The 20,106-nt window shown below is 36.4% G+C and overlaps 1 protein-coding gene across 6 annotated transcripts in view; it reads right to left on the bottom strand.

Annotated features, from left to right (window-relative positions):
- The window catches only part of Chrm3 (cholinergic receptor, muscarinic 3), a 471,486-nt gene that overhangs the window by 263,234 nt on the left and 188,146 nt on the right, over positions 1-20,106 (bottom strand). The window contains exon 1 of one of the 6 annotated variants that reach the window (XM_013504733.1): positions 1,699-1,780. The exons of the other annotated variants lie outside the window; for them this stretch is intronic. The gene's annotated coding sequence lies outside the window, so the exon portion shown is untranslated. Of the gene's footprint in view, positions 1-1,698; positions 1,781-20,106 lie in introns of those variants that run through there. 6 annotated transcript variants of the gene reach the window in all.

Below are 20,106 nucleotides of genomic sequence, written 5' to 3' on the forward strand. Positions count from 1 at the left end.
TAACACTATTTTTGAGAGCACCTTCCAAGATATGGGTGAGAAAAGAAGAAAATTCTTTGTCTAAAATAAAACTTCTTTTTTTTTTTTTTTTTTTTTTTTTTTTTGTCTTTTTTTTGAGACAGGGTCTCACTATGCAGTTCAGGCTGGTCTTGAGCTCCCTTTGTAGTCCAGGCTGGTCTCAAACTCACAACAGTCCTCCTGCCTCAGCCTCCCCAGTGCTGGGATTCCAGGCATGTGCCACCATGCCCGGAAAAACTTCTTGTTAAAAAACACACAAAATAAGAAGCTACAATATAAAATAAGAAATAATAGAATTACTAAGAAATATGTCAAGAAAACAATAATTGTTTAAAAAGTATTTTCAGTTTTTCCCATTTCATTGGGAACTAGAAAGGAGTGAGCAAGTTTTAAGCCAATAGAAGAGTATTTTTATTTGAATATAACACCTTTCAATTCCATTTTGCTTTTAAAAACTCCTGTAATCCTGTGTGTCTGAAGCAGTCATTATTTTAAAAGATATTTTCTAGATTTTTGACAAATACTCATTTGGGGATTTAAAAATACTCTAAATTTTAAATTTAAAGCATGAATAATGGGGAATCTAAGGTACAAGGACAGAAAAGACTCAAGAACTTCGGTCCAGGAGTTACTTTTCCTGGGCCTAGAATAAACATATTTTGTGAATAAGCATTGCAATTCTAACAGTTATTTCCACACATTCCAATTATTACCTGATAGTCAATATCCCATGTCACACACATGAAGTGATAAATCTTTAAAGCAGGATTTTTATTTAAGGTTTCATATTGCATACAACACTGTTCCTTTAAAACTTTGAGGTGCTCATCCTAATAATATTTTCAAATAGATGTTTCTATTTGCTTACTCCTAAGAGCTTAATATAATTATACATATTTTTACATAAGCACATTCCTAGTTTTTGGATTTCACCAAAAGTCAGGCTCTACTAGATTAATGTTGGATAAATCTAACAAATTAGTTTGGACCATGAGACTTTGCCTTTGGGAAACCACAGGTATGATATTTGAACCACTCTCTTCATTTCTAGTTTTCTTACACACACACACACACACACACACACACACACACACGCGCGCACACATTGTGGCAGAGATTTGTTTTGCTTCTTCTGAATCATTTTCCATTTGGTACTTTTATTTTTATCCCTTGTACCTTACATATATATTTTCATCTAACATTCCTCCACTTGAGCCCTCTACCTCTTAGGTTTTGTTGTGTGTGTGTGTGTGTGTGTGTGTGTGTGTGTGTGTGTTGACCATAAACTCTACTTTACTATATGGTACTTGAAATTGGGAGATGTTTCAAATGTGGAAGCTGTGTGTGAGACAGTATGTTTTATATAACTATAAGCGTTATATTTAAACAGATAAAGATGTAACATTGTCTTAAATATTTTTTAATTTTATTTTTTTATTAACACATGATCACATTCATCATAGGGAATTTGTACTTCTACATAACACATCTTAATTCTTTTTTAGTCCCCTTCTCCTTCCTGGATACCATAATCTTAAGTGAAATAAATGAGACATACAAGTTTAAATATCTCATTCTCTTGTGTGAGAAATGCAAAGGAGAAAAAAAGAGGATAGATACTGGGAAGTAGGAAGAACTTCAAAAATAATCTCATACAGCAATTTATGGCTCTGAAATCACCTGCTCTGCTCCATGTCATTCGTTCTTTTATGGAGATAATGGCTAACAGGAAAGCTGTGGGTAAGCATGTGCAGCTTTTGCTTGGCTGTGTCCTGGTGAAACCTTGGGCTTGAATGATCATATCTCCACTCCTCTTCCTGAGGTCCTCCTAAGAGTGCTGGGAGGACCACATAGAAAAGGCTGAGAAGCAATTCCAAGCCACATCTCCTTATTTGCAATGTTTTAGGCAGTGTTCTGCTAATCTTGACTTTATATCCGACAAAGATAGATTAACATGTATGTATAGGGCTTACATATTTCATCTAGTTTTCACAAAGTGACGTAGCTCTATGGTGAGGGGGTTACTTATCAATTATTATCATGCCTGGAATTGAGAAGGGAAAAGTGAGTTTTGGGAAAGGAGCTTACTTTTACTTTAGTAAAGGGCAATGGCAGAGTTTGCAGCTGGGCTGTCTGCCTTCATAGGCGGAGCTCATGAAAATAAGCTCCTCACACAGCTGCCTGGGTTTAGGGCCACTTTCCTCACAGGTAAACACATGTTGGGGTAAACTTCTGTAAGAACTGAGAGGCTTGTCAGAAGGCTTTTGGGTAAATGTCCTTAGAAAATGGGGAAAGGAAGCTGAGAGAACAAAACTGAAAATTTCTGGCTTTCTGTAGTGATGCAACTGTACACAGTCCAAACGACAGTTCTCAGTGTTCAATTGAGTGAGGTTGGCAGGAGACGAGGAATAGGCTGGTTTCTGTTTATCTGTGGGTTTGATTGCTTTTTCCTTATCTGTCTGGAGAGGAAGGCATGCAATTTAAAGAATGGCAAAAAAGATATTTTCTCATTGAAGGAAAAGTTTTAAATCACAAAAAACTTTACGAAACTCTGAAAGTCTGCAAATCTTCACTTTATAGTAGTGAAATTTCAATAAACAAAAATGTATGATACAAATATGTATCAATCGTCAAATCACCTAATGAAAAATTAAGCAAAAGCTGCATAATTACATATTGTAATTATATGTTGTCTTGGGACATCTGAATTAAAATAAAAATGTAAAATCTGGCATATGTCTTCCAAGAATCTTCCTTCTAGGGAGATTGGAACAATAGGGATGGTGATTATTCCCTGAATAAAATATGATAGTGAGGTCAAAATAAGACATGGCATTTTCATCCCTGAATGTCTCAGTGCAGTGGGAGCAATTGATTGTCAAGTCCATGAGCCCGTGACAGAGTGCCCAGCTAGAAAACCACAGAACAGCCTTTATTCCTCTTAAGATATCTTATGAATGAATCCACATGAATAATTCATTTCTATACATTAGAATTGAATCTTACATATTGTACTTAGATATATTAAAATCTATTAAAATTTCACTTCCACCAACATCCAGCATAAACTTCTTAATTATAACCCATTGATAATAAATTTTTGGTAGGTTTATCCGAATTTGCCACATTATAGAACTTGAGCTACAATTCTACTAAATCATGAAGTAATTCCTTTGTTCTGAGAGAAATGACCTTAACTATCATTTCTCTCAGAACAAAAGAATAAATCTTGGATGTAGCTAGTGTTTCATAGATTATCTGTTCATATAATATTACACTTTTGAAAATCATATTGTACAAGTCAAGATAACAGTGTAGCAGCTTTAATCAGTACAGTAGATTAAAAACTCAGTTTGTAACTTATAGACTTTTCTAGAGTTGTTACTTTGTGCTTTTTTTATTTCATTATAACATCTTGGAATTTCACGGGGAATACAGTTTGAACACAAATTCATTTGTTTTACTAATACAAATGTGATGAGGAGATTTAAGGAGATGATTGGTAATTTGTTCCTAGAAAAATGCTTAGAGTGCCCCTCTCCCAAGAAAAATATTTGAACCTTTAATATGGATCCTCAGCTAGGCACCCTCTTTCTGCATGTTGTGGGGAAATGTGTCTTTTCTTTCTAGCTCTCAGCTTTCTTATTTTAAAGTAGATCACAATACACATATGCTGTTGTGTGAACCAAATTGTTTTATGTATTTACAAGATTTAGAACTGTGCCTGGTAAACAAAAATGCTTTTTATATGTAGTTGTTATTGTATCTACATAAAGCCACAATGTTTCATAAATATATGACAAGTTAGGCAGAGTATTAGAGAAAACCTGAATGTAATACATGGAACAAACCAGGATGTAATACATGGAACAATAGTATACCAATAAAAAGAAATTATAATTGAACATATATGAGACAGATGTGTTAAAAATAAGAAGCATAAATAATAGTCTCATATCTTTTGAAGCACAAATACTAATACTAAAACTGATTCACAATTTGAATCATTCTTTGAGATAAAATTTAAAGGATATCAAAATTTAGTTTAATGAATTTTTAGGTAAACATTTGATTTAAACCATGATAAATTACATGAGTTTCAGTTTATACTACTTTTCAGATATGTAAGTATATATGATCTGTGTTTGTATATCTTTGAGGAACTGCTATATTAAGACAAACAACTCAACAGAAAATATAAACAAAATATTTCATCTGATACATCACTAAGGAAGGTATAAATGATAAATAAATGTAAGAAAAGATGGTTAAGATCATTAGTCATTAGAGACAGGTAGAGTAATGCCAGTACCACTACATAGTCAGTATGGCAAAAATTAAAAACACTGACGTAGCAATGTTTGCAGGGATGGGTAACAACTGCAACTCTCATCTGCTGCTGGGAGTATAAAATGCCGCCACTGCTTTGCAAAAGTCTGGCAGTTAAGTAAAAAGTTAAACGTAGACCTTACATACAAACCAGACAGTTTGCTCTGGTATTTACCTAAGAAAAATGGCATTTTCCTACACAAATACATGTGCATGATGTGCACAGCAGAGTTATTCCATCAGTCCAACCCTGGAAACAAGCCAAAAGGTGAATGGATAAACAAATAGTGGTACATAGTCTAATGGAATGGTGCCATGCGTCAAAAAGAAATAAATTATTGGTACACATAAAATATGAATAGATCTCATAATAATTGCACTGGGTGAAAGAAGTCAGTTCAAAAAGATATACATACTATGTGATTCTATTTATATAGGATTCTAGAAAATGAAATCTAATCTCTACTGATAGAAAACTCAAAAATGGCTTTTGGATACTAGCTGTAAGCATGAGAGATAGAAGGAAGGGATGATGGAGGCTTATAAAAACATTGTAATACATTACACAGGGAGGAACACGCTTGTTCTCTGGTTTCTGTTGGTTATTTCACAGGTGTGCACATATGTCAAAATTTCATATCTTACACCTTAATATTTGCAGCACATACTACACCAATTGTACCTCAGTCAAGCTTAAAAACATAAATCAACTCTGTTTCAGCTTATGCTATTTTTCAGAATCTTGCAAATAGGTAAACAAAATAAAGGAAAAATAAGGAGATTCTGCAAGGAAAATACTTTCTGACTGAACTTATATTAATAATACGCTTAATCCATTTGTGAAGTTGAAAATCTTCTTGAAGCAAAAATTATGTCTAAAAGCTTTATATTGAAAACTTTTATCCTGCTGGAAATGGCCAAATTTCCTCCCAGCATTCAGTACTAGAACTCACAACTGCTGATCTTCTGATGTTTCTGTGAGGGCCCTGGCCCAGGGTGTCATTATCTTTCCACTGCATTGCAAGATGTGCTCAAAAATATGGAATGTTCTAAAACGTGGAACTCACAAGGCTTATTGTTTTGTTTTGTTGGTTTGTCTTAGCACTCCCTAGCATGTAAAAGTTTTCATGTTGCTTATTTTAGGGCATATAGAAAAATCTAAATAGATGGAATATCTAGAAAGAAATAGACCTACAAATAAGAATTTTGTCAGAATGGCTCTTTTCAGAAACTAAAGTGTTAAACCCACGAAAGTCCATTTAGACAATGAGTACACAGGGAATATTCTCAAAAGCAAAGAACGCTTTGAACAACAAAGGTGGTATATGTGGTAAGCACCCTAGGACTGAGATAGTGGAACACATGGGTTGTATTCCACATCTACTAGGATGCTTCTTAAAGCATCTAGCCAATGAGAAAAGAATTCGGTTCTTTTATAGCTAAATTATTTTGAAGAACATTAGACATATGGATACTTTCAAATTCTACTCTAGCAACATATTTAACATTGACTATGAATGCAATTTATTATATTTATTATAACATTCATAAATATAATAAAGGTAGTTAGAACCTCATAAACTATGAACACAGTTTTGCTTATTAATAAATACTCTGGCACTTCTTCCTGTGAAAAGACATCTTCATTTTAAAATATATAAGCTCCTAGGACGAAATGAGTAGTTGCCTAGTGAACTCTTTCCCTAATTATAAACTCAAATAAAATAATGCATGCTCATGTCATAATCATAGGACTGAAAGCAGAACAAAGAATATAATAAAAATAGTTTTTAATATTAGGTGAAAGGAAGCAAAACAGCTAGTGTCACACAGTAACCACTTACCCTCCACCCTCAGGGGATAGTTCCAAGACCCCCAGCTGATACCTGATATTATAGAGAGTACTAAACTCTCTCTATATTGATTTTTTTTCTCTATGTATCTAGCTATGATAAAATTTAATTTATACCTTATATACAGTAACAGATTAACAACAACTAATACACAATATAAAATGCACTCTAATAAATGCTATGCAGTTGTGGTTTTCTCTCCTCTTTCTCAAAATGTCTTTCTCTGTACTCATCCTTCTTGTGATGACATGGGATGATAACAATGCTACCTGATGAGATAAGCATTGTGATATAACATCACAATATAAAGGCTATTGTTATACGTAAGGGACCTGAGATACTATGGCTATGGATCCCTTCAGCAATGTGTCCACTGAGTAACCGAAGGTGGGTAGCATATACAGTACAGACACACCTGACAAAGGAATGATTCATGTCCACAGTGGGATGGACCGTGCTATTCAGCACAGCATGAAATTTCAAACTTATGAGTTGTTCATTTTGAAATTTTTCATTTAATATCTTCAAACTGTGGATGCTCATAGGCAACTGAAATCACAGAAAGCAAACCTCAGATAAAGAAATGTGGCTCTATCTCAGAGAAGCAAGAAGAAATCCTTCTGGGTCTCCTGTACCCCTCTTGCTGTAACTCTCTCACCATCACACCACAGTTTCTTGTTCTTTCCCCTTTGCCTACGGACTCTGGCTCCACAGGGCATGAAGGATCTCGAGAATGTCAGGATCTAGTACACAACTCCACGGGGACGTTCTGTTCTATCAGTCACAGAATGCCAGCCAGGATCTGGGAAATTCCATAATTTAAGGAAACATGTTTAACTTTTCTGAGTTCATCTGTGAAAATGAAGAAAAGTAATATTTTGTCCCCAGGACTGTGTGAGGGATAAATGAGTGTCTAGTACGAGGCAAACACTTCTTAAATATCATACTGCCTCCTCAGTTTCCCTTAAGTGGCACTTTATTTTTTTTCCAAAAGAAAGAGTTCAACCAGGGTGTGCTATATTCTGCCATATACCTCCTCAAATAACATGAGTAAAACAATAAAATAATACTGATAGTTACAGGGGAGAACTACTGTACTTTCAAACTATTACCACTGATTTGTATTGTAAAAACACTTCAAATTAAACTGAGGCATGTTACATATGGGGTACTTTTCAGGTCAAGGAATAAATTTCAAAATTAATTTGTTTATTTTTTTCTTTTTCTTTTTTTTTTTTAGTACCAGGAATCAAACTCAGGACCTTGTGCTTGCCAGGCAGGCGCTGTGACACTGAGCTATATCTCTGGCCCCTCCATAATTAATTTGTAATACACATACACATATAATGGAAGGATTGATTTAAATTAAGCCTTTTTTAGTTTTAGATTTCCATGTTAATGGCATTCCAGGAAGATAAACAATTTAAAAGTAAGAAGATACATCAATTTCCTAGGAGAAAAAAAGGCTGAGAAGGATTTTATTTGCCAACATTCCAAATTATTGAATAAATGGACCTTATCATTAATTTCGGTTTTGCATGTACTTTTTTGTGCCCTAGGGACATAAAAGCAGAGAATTCAGGCAGCCTCCAAACTAAAGAAACAGCTGTTGTTCCAACAAGATGCCCATGAATTTGTTAGAGGGAATTTTACAACACTTTTTTAAATGTTAAGAAAGGATCCTAACATAAACACCTTAAATGTATAAAGTCATTTCTCACAATAATCTCATGCATGCAGTGCTAGTATCCTCTTTCTCCAGATGAAGTTAAGCTCCAGAGTGACTAGATGATTTGCCCCAGAGAAAGGCTGTGGGTATTTGGTTGGTTTGTTCATCACAGAGGAACTTGTGTTGATATTCTTTTTCACAGGGAAACTCTTTTGTTGTGTTAGTTTGTAAAATCACTCATTTTCAGCTAAATGAAACCTCAGCAGCAAAAGGGGAGCAAGGCCATGAAGGAGAGAGGGAGATGCCCGTGCACAGTCCCACAAGGAAGAGGGCCCTCCTGCGGGTGGCTCCGGTCTCAAGGGCTGCCCATTTATTTTTGTGGGCCTCATGAGCATTTTGGGATGGAAGAGACAATTTAGAGGTTTACTTTGGATTTTAACATTAATTTTCAATTCATCAGTGTTGCAAATCAAAAGTACAGCTTTTTAGGCTCTTTACTTACTCTGCATATCTTATAAACCTGCTCATTTTAGCCATCAGTTTAGAGTAAGAGGTCTCAGCTTTTGGGTCTCAGAATCCCTTCACACTCTTAAAAATTATAGCGACCCCTTCCTTCAACGCTTTTCTGTTGCTGTTTACTGTATTAGAATGAAAAACCGGAAATGTAAGAAAAATATTTATTTAATTTAAATTAAAAATAAACCCATAGGGCTGGGGATGTAGCTCAGCGGTACAGTGCCTGCCTGGCAAGTGCGAGGCCCTGGATTCAGTTCCTCATACAAAACAAACAACAACAACAACAAAAAGACTAAAAAAAAAATCCATGATATAATTAACAAAATAAGCATAAATATCTTTTCATGTAAAAATCACAGTCTTCAAAATCCAACAAAGTCATAGTGAAAAAGATGTTATGATTTACATTTTGCTACATCTCAGCTCTGTTATGATTAATAGGAGAAAGCTGGATTTCTCTTGTGAGTCTATGCTCTGTGTGGGAAAGCCCCCTGTACTGGCTGGGAAAGTGAGGGTGAAAAGTGCAAATACTGCCTTAGCAGTATTATGATAATAGTATTAGGGCTGTGAAATCCAGAAACTCCCTGGAAGATCCTCTGAATCCCAGCTGCATACCTTGGAAACTGATCCCAGCACGACCTTAAATAATGTTCATGGTACACCGTAGGCATAATTCTTTCAAAGGGTTGTAGATGCCTTCATGGGGAGACATTCCTAGTCATTCAGGTAGTTCTCATACATCTCCTAATTTTACCTTATAAATGCCATAGTTCTTAAGTTGTCTTGAATATTCTAATAGGGAATATGGATTTTTGCTCAAAATTCTAACCTTAAATGAATGAAATGATTACTGCTTTCAAATCACAATTACTGGACTAACTCTAATAGGACAGATTCTCTCAAAACTATATCTACAAATCAGCAAATATATGCAGAGCCTTCTTAAACAAAAACATTAATATTATGGTCTTGATTCTTTTAAATGTTTATATATTTCATTGTAAATATTCCCAGGGTTGAGAGAAGCCTAATTTCTTGAGAAGAAAGTTACCTTTTCAGCCTAATTGGGATTCTTTTTGTCCTGTACCTTTGGCCAATTCTCTCATGGACCTTTGGTCAATGATCCCAGGAGCAGTACTACAACCCATATAACTATTATATGAATCTCACCATACCACAAAAAGGGGTGGAAACATGTAGTAATAACTGTAAATTCAGTTACAAGCATAATCCATTTTTTAAATTTTGATGGCTTGATTGGATTTCACATCTATCTAGATTTAAGATATGCAAATACCTTTGTGCCTAAAGACCTTTGAACGTGACAGTAATTCGTTCATATTATTCATTCATATTATTCATTCGTTCAACACATAGAGATACTTTAAATGTTAGTTGACTGAATTTTGGGTGGTCAAGTAGCCCTGCCTGGCAAAACAAAGCAAAACACCCAATGTAACTTAACCCTAAATTGCTAATGTAGTAATATAAATTATCCTAGTTTTATTAAAAATTATATCAAATTTCTATTAAAATTGCAATGAAATAGGGCATGTTGATTGAAAATCAAGAGAAAAACAATGAAATGAACCACAAATAATGACTGGTTAATAAAGATGGAGACAACATACCCTAAAATTAAATAGCCAAGAAATGGTATAACACATTCTAGAAAGTAAAGAAATTTTAAAAAATCACTTGGCATTGTGTTTTCCCAATTTTACCATGCTTCACAGGGGAACTATCTGCAGTCTCTGGATAAAGGGAACAATGAGAGTATCTACCGGTTCTCAGGGTGGAATGGATCAGAAAGCATCTGTGTTGAGACCTGTTTCTCATGGATTAGTTGTAAGCCACAGAAAACGATGCAAGATTCCACAGATCCAGGTCTGTCACCCCAATGGAAAGCAGTTGCCACCTGACAGAGTAGAGGCAGCAGGCAGATTCACACGGCTCTGAACATAAATTTCAAAGAAGTAAGTATATCATCAGAGAGCACAGAGAACCCTCTGATTTCTTTGTGAGTTCAGTCCTCAGCTAACACAGGTGAAAATGGGTTTAAGAATTAATCTCACCCAGAAAGTGCAAGAGTATGGCAGAAGAAATGAGATGAATGGAGTGAATAAATATCATGGCAATGTTCTAAAGTTGTATTTAAAGTTGTTATTTCTGTAAGATTGCTTTTGTCAGTTAAAAAATCAGAATCCAGCCTCAGTTTTCGCAGATGAGGTAAGAATTTTCTAATCCATTTACAATTTCATTAAATTTCCAATTTAATGAATACTACTTCTTACAAATGGAAACAATGTCTCCTTTGCACTTAAAGAACACAAAAGCACAAACATGAGTATGTCTAATGCATCATCTAAATCTTAAAAGTGACAAAGAGCAAAAGGATGTATAATTATGACATATGACTCAGTTTACCAAAACATTTGAAGTGCCCTTGAGCCCCTCCTGCGTTAATCACATAAGGCTTGTGTTCATGGGGTGTCCAGTATGCTTACTCTGGTAAAGTATAGATGAGTTTCCACATCTGGATTTGAAAACAAACAAACAAACAACAACCAAAAGTGCCAGAAGCAATTTGTTTATAAAACAGTGAATTCCACAGCTTGCTAACCTCAATGCTTGCTTACTTCTAGAGCAGACTTCCTTCCAAAGGCTAAGACAGACCACATAGCATCTCCAGGTGAGAACATAGGGATGACTAGCCAATCACTGCCATATGCCTATGTTGCCCTGGAAACAGAAGGTTTGCCTATCACTAATGGTATTAATGAGAGTACTGCTCAAAAAAAAAAAAAAAAAAAAAAAAAAACCCTGAAATAAGCTATGTCATTCATTTTTGCTTTATCTAGTCCAAAAAGCTGAGCTGTGTTGTCTTTAGTTGTTAGAATCTCTTACAAACACTTGAGATGAAAAATAAGCATGACACTTTTAAAAGCTGTTACCTCATTGTGATAAGGGACTGACACACATATCACAGGATGAAAGAACTTGAGTACATGATACTAAGAAAAACTGAACCCGTCATAAAAGGAGAAGCATTGTGTGATTCCACTGTTTGGTTCTGTGAATCAAACTCTTAGAAACTGAAATAGAATGGTGGTTACCATTATGGGGTAAGAAGAATAGAGCTTCATGAGTGACTCAGAGTATTAGTTTTGCAAAGTGAGAAACTTCTAAGTCTAATGGCACAATTACATGAATGTGGTTAACTCTACTAAGAAATAGTTCAGAGAGTGAATTTTATATTATGTATTTTTAACCACAATAAAATAATTTAAAATGAATTACACACACACATTAAATGAATATATAAATTTCAGAAAGGAAAAAAAATCAAAACTTACATGATGACACTTCTCATTGTTTAATGCCAGATCTAAGTTCCTCGTACTTGTTGCAAATGACTCTTAAAAATGAATTGTTCTGTGGATATTTAGTAAAGTGCTTTTAGTCCATATGGACATTACTTAGATTAGGCTTCATAAATAACTCCTCAATTCTCAATTTAATTCAACAAATATGAGTTAAGCTCCTACTATTTGCCTATAGTTTAAAATGCTACTTTTTATTGAAACTTTAATTACATTTCTTTTCTTGAGTTCAGGATGCACTTTTCCAGTAGATAGCATATTTTTCTGGCCTAAGTGTATTACTAATTAAAGTCCCATGTTAGTCAACTGTAACACTCCCAGTTACATACTTTCTTTTCATACAAAATTCAGCATCTTAAAAGGATACCTGATCTCTAACAATACCCAAGATCATCTAGGTTTGCTAATAGAATGCATTTTTATTATAAAAGGATAATCTGTAAGTCAGGAGTGGCTCTTCTTACTAAAAAACTGTGATTTTAAAAAGGAACAAGTTATTGATGTAATGCTGATGCAGAAAGTACAAGCACTGTGAGACAAAGAGGAGGAGCAGAGGAGGCTTTGAATTAAAGACCAGGCTGATAATGAAAAATAGTTGTTGCATAAGGAGGATTTAGGGATAATGACTGAATTTCCATAAAAGTAAAGAAACAGAAAACACTGCAGAGTCCCCAAAGGTCTACATAACCTGGCAGGAGCCACAGAACCGCTCCTGGACCATGCACCGAGCAGACATGCTTTGCATTACAGTAGACTTATCTATGTTGGGGAACTATCACAATAAGTACAGGAAGTAGGGAATCTCTCCCCATTTAAAAATAACAAAATTGAATTCAGAGAGTTTTAGTAATTGTGTGCTGTTGTGCAGTTGGTATGCATGAGCCTATCTCTATGTATTAATTTTTCTGAGTGGTCCTAGAACTATAACACTGGGAGGCACAGGTTTTTCTCTAGATTGCATTGCCTTTGTCTGGCTCTAGCCTCATTCCTACTTTTTCTCCACTTTATTACTCAATAAGTGCCAGCAGATTTTTATGCATATTGACATTTTCTTTGAGAAAATAGAGTTTTAAAAAACCACTTCCATCACAGGGGATCAGCTTGGTCAAAAAGATTATCTGCTTCTTTTATGGATCAGGAAACCACCCAGCATTGCTATTATTCACATCCCCGTGGTGCATATTCCAGACCTCTCTAAAACCTCCCATCCATCACCAGACAGCACAGACCTCAGCAAATTAACCGAGGAAGATGCAGATTTAAGAGCGCAGGATGAGACGAATCAGCTGAAAGGAAAATGCCAGCACTGGAGTCACTCCCTTAGGATAATTAGTACCTTTCCTCAAATGTGAAGATCCACTTAAGAAATGACATAATCCTCTCCGTTCTATTCTCAAATGAGAAAATGACTCCTGCTTCCTGGCACTGGGCTTTAAAATAACCCTCAAATCCCAAATCCCACATAATTTTAAATCAAAAGGGTTAAAAAAAATCTCACATACACTTCATGTGAGAAAATGCATTAGAATTTAAACTATGCTCAGAGACTGATACAAATGAAACAGAATAGAGAGAAATAAGGAAGGAGTGAAAGACTACTTAAATGAGGAGGTGGGAAAGAAGGAAGGAAGGAAACCAAATGGGAGGGAAAAGAAAGGGAGGGGAAGGAAGGCAAAGAAAGCAAGGGAAAGAGGAGAGAGAGAGAGAGAGAGAGAGAGAGAGAGAGATATTCAAAAGTTGTTGCATGTGTGAGAAGATACTTCTTTGTGAAATAAGGATTAGGAACTCACCACTTTACCCTTCTGAAAAATGAAACATTCCTGGTTTCTAATTAAATATTTTCTGGGGAGACATGAGAATTACATTTAAAACAGCAGGCAGGAGAGTTGGCAGAAGTGTAGTGCTGAAGACAGATCCACGGAAAGACCAGTGCAAGGATTCCTGGGCTCAGCAGGAAATATTCTTCACACTCAAGGGTTTAACTGAGACTTGCTGAAGCAGGGACCATGTGCAGAGGAGTTCACAGAGTTCAGAGGACCATAGGTGAACGCAAAACACCCAGAGACTAGCAGCAGTGAGAAGATGGCAGAAGAAAGGATCAGGGAATGGACAGTACTTTTGGCAAAGTAGGGATGAAAGGGCCCCCCTGGAAGAGCTGTGTCCTTGAGAGGAGGCAGATAAAACCAGAGCTACAGGGATCGAACCTCTGTCTCACGTCTCCAGGACTCCCATTGTTGTCACACAACCAGAGAAGCCCGCATGATGGTGGACAGCCTCCCTCCCCGAGCACCAGGCAGGATGGAGAGGACAAGAAGGTGTGGGATGGTTGGGTCCCAGACACAGGAGAGGTGATGTGGCCTAAAGAAAGACTTGAATGTGAGGCTTGAGAGGAAGGGGCAGACACTGGAGATTATTTGGAGTCAAGCTAAATGTGATCCATCTATGCACTGGATGTGCAGGAAAAAGAGGAGCGCTCGTGGATGATTTTGAGATTCCTAGTGTTGGTGATGGGTGACACTGCTTTTCATTAGGAGATGAAATACACATTAAATTATGGGTTTAAGAGAAATAAGTTTTGTTTTTTTTTTTTTTTGAGACAGGGTCTCACCTTACAGTTTTCAGGCTGGTCTTGAACTCACTAGGTAGCCCAGGCTGATCTCAAACTCACAGTGATCCTTTTGCCTCAGCCTCCAAGTGCTGGGGTTATAGGCTTGTGCCACCATGCCCAGCTGAGAAATAGTTCTTATTTATGCATGTTATGTCTGAGCCAGTGGCACAGCCAGGTGAGTACGCCCTGTAAATTATTGAGTTTGGGTCTGTACCCCTTCCATGAAAGGAAGAGGTAGGAGGTAGACTTTGGACATAGTTAGCAAAAGGATAAAAGTTATGGCCAAGGGAAAATGGGAATTCCTTAGCTATAGTATTAGGAAAGAACAGCAGAGTGTTGAGTGGCGACTCTGTGCAACATTAATGTTTAAGAATCCAAGACGAGAAGAAAAGACGCCAGGAGCCTGTGGGTGGGAAGCAGTAGAGACTGCAGAGGAGAGTATGGTTCACAGAGTTACTGTGGAAGAAAGTTACACAAGAGAATGGAGAAGTGTCCTTTGGTTCTGGAAATTCGAAGATTAATGTTGATCCTAGGATAAGCGGTTTTGTTCATTCATAAATGGAGAGTGCCCACGGTGGTGGGTAAAGCTGAAAATACCAGAGAAAGAAGAAAACAGGGCGCAGCCCTGTGTCCTTGGCATGAATTCATCTGTGAAAGGAAGACAAGAGATGGAGTCATGTCCATGGGAGTAGACACAACTCAGGCAGAGATTCTAACACTAGGGAGAAACTGATTCCCACATAGGTAGCACAGCAAGAGGCAGGAGGTAGGAATACACCTAGGAAGGGCAAAATAAGCCAGTGTGAGCCTGTGTCAGTCCACAGGTGGATGGACAGGAAGCCGGGATGCTCGAGCTGGTGACCTCTGTATGAATCTCATGGATGTGTGTGGTTGAGGACGGGCTGGGTGAGGACACAAGTCCACAGTATCATCTATGCTGACTTCACAGCACACTTTCTCAAATTTGGAGAAAGCACTCTCAATATGTCAAAAGTTGAGAGGCTAGAAGGGGATGGGGGAAGGGTAGGACAGGGAGAGACAGAGACAGAGAAAATGAAGAATAGAAGGAAGAAAAAGAGGAGGAGGAGGAGGAGGGAGGGAGTAGCCTTGGCGAGGAACACTTTCTAAAGGAGTGTGTGTGCTTTTGTCTTTGGGGGCAGTGCTGGGGATGGAACCCACAGCTCACAGGTGTTAGACAGGTGAGTACTCCACTACTGAGCTACAACCCTAAGATGATTTCAGAGCTGTATGGACTCAGTAAAGTTTAGGAGCTAAACTAAAGTTTTAAAACTGGAACCTTTGTTGCTGCCTCCCCAAACAGTCAGTAGGTACGATTTCTGCTCCCAGTTTTCTGGGTCTTCATTTTTGAATCACATTTGGCCTTACCCTTTAAATTTTCCAGTGTGGCTAAAGCAAACTCAGTTAACGACATTTCAATCCAAATAAAATTACAGAGGCATTTATGGCCTGCATTATATGAAGACAAACTTGCAAGCTCTGGCACAGAAGCAGAGTCTCCTGAGCCTCTGGCCAGCAGCCCTTTCATTACACCAGTTTTACAAGAATATAAACACAATGGGCACGAATTCATCACAGGGCACATTCAGGATGCAAGGAGCCACGGAACAGTACAGTTTTTGTTTTCTTAGACTCAACAAAGACCCAACTTTTTAAGCTGCTCTGCTGGCCTGGCAGGGAAATCTAAGCCTTGATGATAGCACAGTATTATCAGCAACAGTTTCAATACCAGCGGAGGCTTTTCCGGGGTCCTGGGGCCTCAGACAGCACCAAAGCCCAGGGAGCTCCTCAACTGGCCAAGCAGTCACCTGTCATCTGCGCACACGATGTGAACCCCATTCCTGGGTTCCGTGCTGTGTGGTTTGTATGCTGTGTTTATGTATTTTAATTTTACAGTGAAGACTTGGATGTCTAAGTCAAGCAGCATTAAAATTTCCTTTCATGGCTTGCCTTCTCTCCACGTACTACACTGAACTACACATAAGACCTGAGCTTGCTGAGGCTCCAATGTCAGAGCTCTTTTGTGGAGGGAAAGGGAGTCCTGGCAAATCCGTTTTCCCTGTGTCTCTCCCCAAAATACAAAATCCCATCAACAGATTTAGGCTTTTACCAAAGACAGGAAAGGCTAGTGATTGAAAAAAATATATACATGATATACAAAAGCCAAAACAGAGGTAAAAATACATTGTCGCATTGTAGTATTTAAAAATTGTAAAGCATTTTAGTACTTTAAATATTTTAGCATTCTGTGCTTGAAATGAGATAAAGGACAAGTTGGGGAAATGAGTGCAAATTAACGTTGTGACCATGTGCCATGACCAACACGAGATTAAAGAACAAATAAAAAATTAATTAGAAAAAAATTCATCAGCAGAAAACTAAGTACAATCATTTCACTAAAAAGAAAAAACATTACTGGATCATAAACTTCAGAGAGCCAGTTTTTACTGTGATTTCATTTCTAACCTGGTTCACTACTGACAGTGGTGCTAACACGGACAATTTCAGCATCCAGAAATAGTTCCCTCTTGATAAAGCTATTGAAAACGTTTATAAATAAAGGTATGCGTTTTTTCTATATCACAATAAAAATCAAAACAGGCTGGGATCAGTAGAGGGCAGAGAACACATCCTGTAACTTCTCATATCTCCAGTGCCTGGCTCGCAGGACATGTTCAAAAGTGCATTTGGATAATGATGATAATACAGTGGTGGGATGATACAGAGAAAAATACTATCAAAAATATAAGTTGAGATGAATTATGAGTTTTCATCGATAAAGTCTCATTTTTTATGACTTGCTTATCTGTTCATTTTACTTCTTGTTTGACTCTTCTGGTGAAAACATGAACTCTTTTGAAAGATAAGAAAAAGTTATTTTCCTTGGAAAAAGGTGCTTGTTCTTAGATTTCTTCCTAATTCTTCCTCTTCCCTACACCCACATAGAAACACAAAGCTTATTTTCTTTTTTGTGTCCCAAATCTTCTTGTAAATGTTTGATCACTTGGGCAACACAAGTATAGATAGTATTTATATAGGTGTACAGATACTCTCAAAAAAATTCATTTCTGTATCCACTTATCTCTTATATAGTATCATTTAAAAGTTGTCTGGAGTAGAGAGGTTATACCTGATTCCTCAGGAGTAGAGCTTCCTTGGAAACCTGAGCTACACCCTTCTCAAGCAGGGTGCTTGCAACCCATGCCAGCACTCTCATTGAAAAATAATCAATTAATGTATTAGTTAAAATTCACAATGTGTCAGGTGATGCACTTATCTTTGATAATACATTTTGATTCATCAAAAAGAAACAGCATATGGATAGAGCTATTTTTATACGGGGTCATATTTTTTAGGTAATAAAACAATGGTCTGCTATTTATTAAGATTTTGTTTTTAATAGTAGCTCCATTTAGTTCTCCTGTTAGCAGCTGTCTTCATTGGAGGAGCGACTTACCGACTCTCAAGACTTTTGTACTTCCAGCTTTCCTTTCACTTAAAAAATTAAATAAAACTTTTAGGGACATATGGCTTTTCTTCCACCTCCATGTTTCAAATTTACTTTGAAACACCTACACAGAGCTGGAGGTTTCTAAAGTGTCAACAGCTGAAATATCCCAGGAACTGCAAATGCTTTTCACACTAAGAGTCAGAGATGGAAAATTACTTGATTTAACGAATGAAAAGGAAGGCAGTCTTAGCAGGTTATCTTAACATTAATATATTCTATGAAACTCTAAATGTCCCAGTGAAAATAGAAACATGGAAGAAACATTAGGTATCAAATTGTTTAATATCTAAATTTTATAGTACATTTAGGTAAAATACACTTTATGTTTTTTCCCTAATTAAAACCAAGCATGAACTAATATAGAATCTTAGTATAGAGACCCAGATTTTTAGGTTCTGTCTCTTAGTGAGCTTTGTCTGTAGTAAAAACCACTGGCATAACTTAGAATCCAAATTATGGAACTACTGGTAAAATTAAGTAAATAAAGAATAAAATTAAAAGAATTAAATTTCGGCATTGTTGTATAAATAAGAATATATTTCTCCAGGTACACAATCCTCACAGGCTTAGAGAATTTGGTAGGTGAGAAAGAAGTTAGAAAATTCTCTATTATAACACAAAGTAAGCAAACATCTTGGAAATGTATAATTTTCAAATCCTGTATACAGCCAATGGCTTTTTGCTTTATTAAAAAAAAAGCATGAAAAATGATTTAAAAAGTAGAGATCTAGCTGAATATGTTAATAACTTGTCATGGAAAATATTCAAGGATCAACTTTCTCAGTGACTTAAAATAATATCATTTCATTTCTTAAAAGGTCCTATTTTAATCACGTATTCCAGCAACGTTCTGCATGCGCTCGGAATTCTGGCTATCAGTAATGTAGTAGTCAGTTTAGTAAAATTGTGAAATGGCCCCAAATCACTTGAAATTATGTTTTCTTAGAACACATCAACAATGTGACAATGTATTACCAAAGGTAAGTGTATCACCTGACTCTCTTAATTTAAAACAGTGAGGCCAGTTCTCACAGCAGGATTTGAGTTTAAATGAACTCTTTTAACCAAGAGTAAACTGGCACCAAAATAATAAATTCACAGGTTTTCAACTTGAACCTATGTGTTAATGCAGTAAGAGCACTGCTTCATCATAATAACCATATTCTTCTACGGTTACAAACAGTGCTTCTTGTACAAAAACATCTTGCAAAATGTACTCCTCTACAGCACATTTTGTAAAATCAACACACAATGAAAATCCAACCATTTGGGCAAAAGTTTTCTTGCTGCCACTTTTAGCTTCTTAGCACAAGTCAAATTTTCACATGGTGCAACTATGCTACCAGACTGAACTTCAGAGACACAGCTTGGCTCCTCTGCTGATCAATCAAATGACTCATTTAAAAAATACTTCACTTCTAATTTCCAAATGTTAAAACTAATAGTGGACATCCTTGTCTTGTTCCTGATTTTAAAGTGAAAGCTTTCAATTTTTGACCATTTAGTATGATGTTAGCTGTTGGTTTATCATAGATGGCTTTGATCAGCTTGAGGTAAAGGCCATCTTTTCCTATTTTCTGTAGGGTTTTCATCATGAATGAGTGTTGGATTTTATCGAAGGCTTTTTCTGCATCGATGGAGATGATCATGTGATTTTTGTCCTTGGCACTGTTGATTTGTATTATTTTGTCTTAAGACCCTGTATCACTTTGAATGCTCTTGCTTTGATTTGTTTATGTTCATGATACTGGTATGCTGCTACTGTTCTTTTTGTTTGTTTGTTTGTTTCTCATTTACTACTGTCTTTAAAATAATAATAATTAAAAAAAACTAATAGCATTGCCTTTCAGGCACAAGGCCCTGGGTTCAGTCCCCAGAACCACCAAAAAAGGAAGAAGAAAAGAAAAAAAATTATAGTGTTAAATTGTGTCTTTGTATAGCATATAGGAGTAATAAATGCTAGCAACTAATTGAGACTTTAAAAAGGAGAGAAAGGTTATCTACTCACAACTTGTCTTAGCCTTTCTGACATATTACATGCCTGACAATTAATACAGATTCAGGGCAGGGAAAAAAGATGTCAAAAATATGGAAAATTCCTGAAGGGCACAGTTAGGGTGGTGATATGGAGTGGTGAAGGATGAACTTACTTATCAGTGAATGTGAACATGACAGTTGAATTATAATTCTGAGGATTTATT

Source organism: Chinchilla lanigera, unplaced genomic scaffold, assembly GCF_000276665.1.
Source record: "Chinchilla lanigera isolate Chin_1 unplaced genomic scaffold, ChiLan1.0 scaffold00091, whole genome shotgun sequence".
NCBI lineage: Eukaryota > Metazoa > Chordata > Mammalia > Rodentia > Chinchillidae > Chinchilla > Chinchilla lanigera.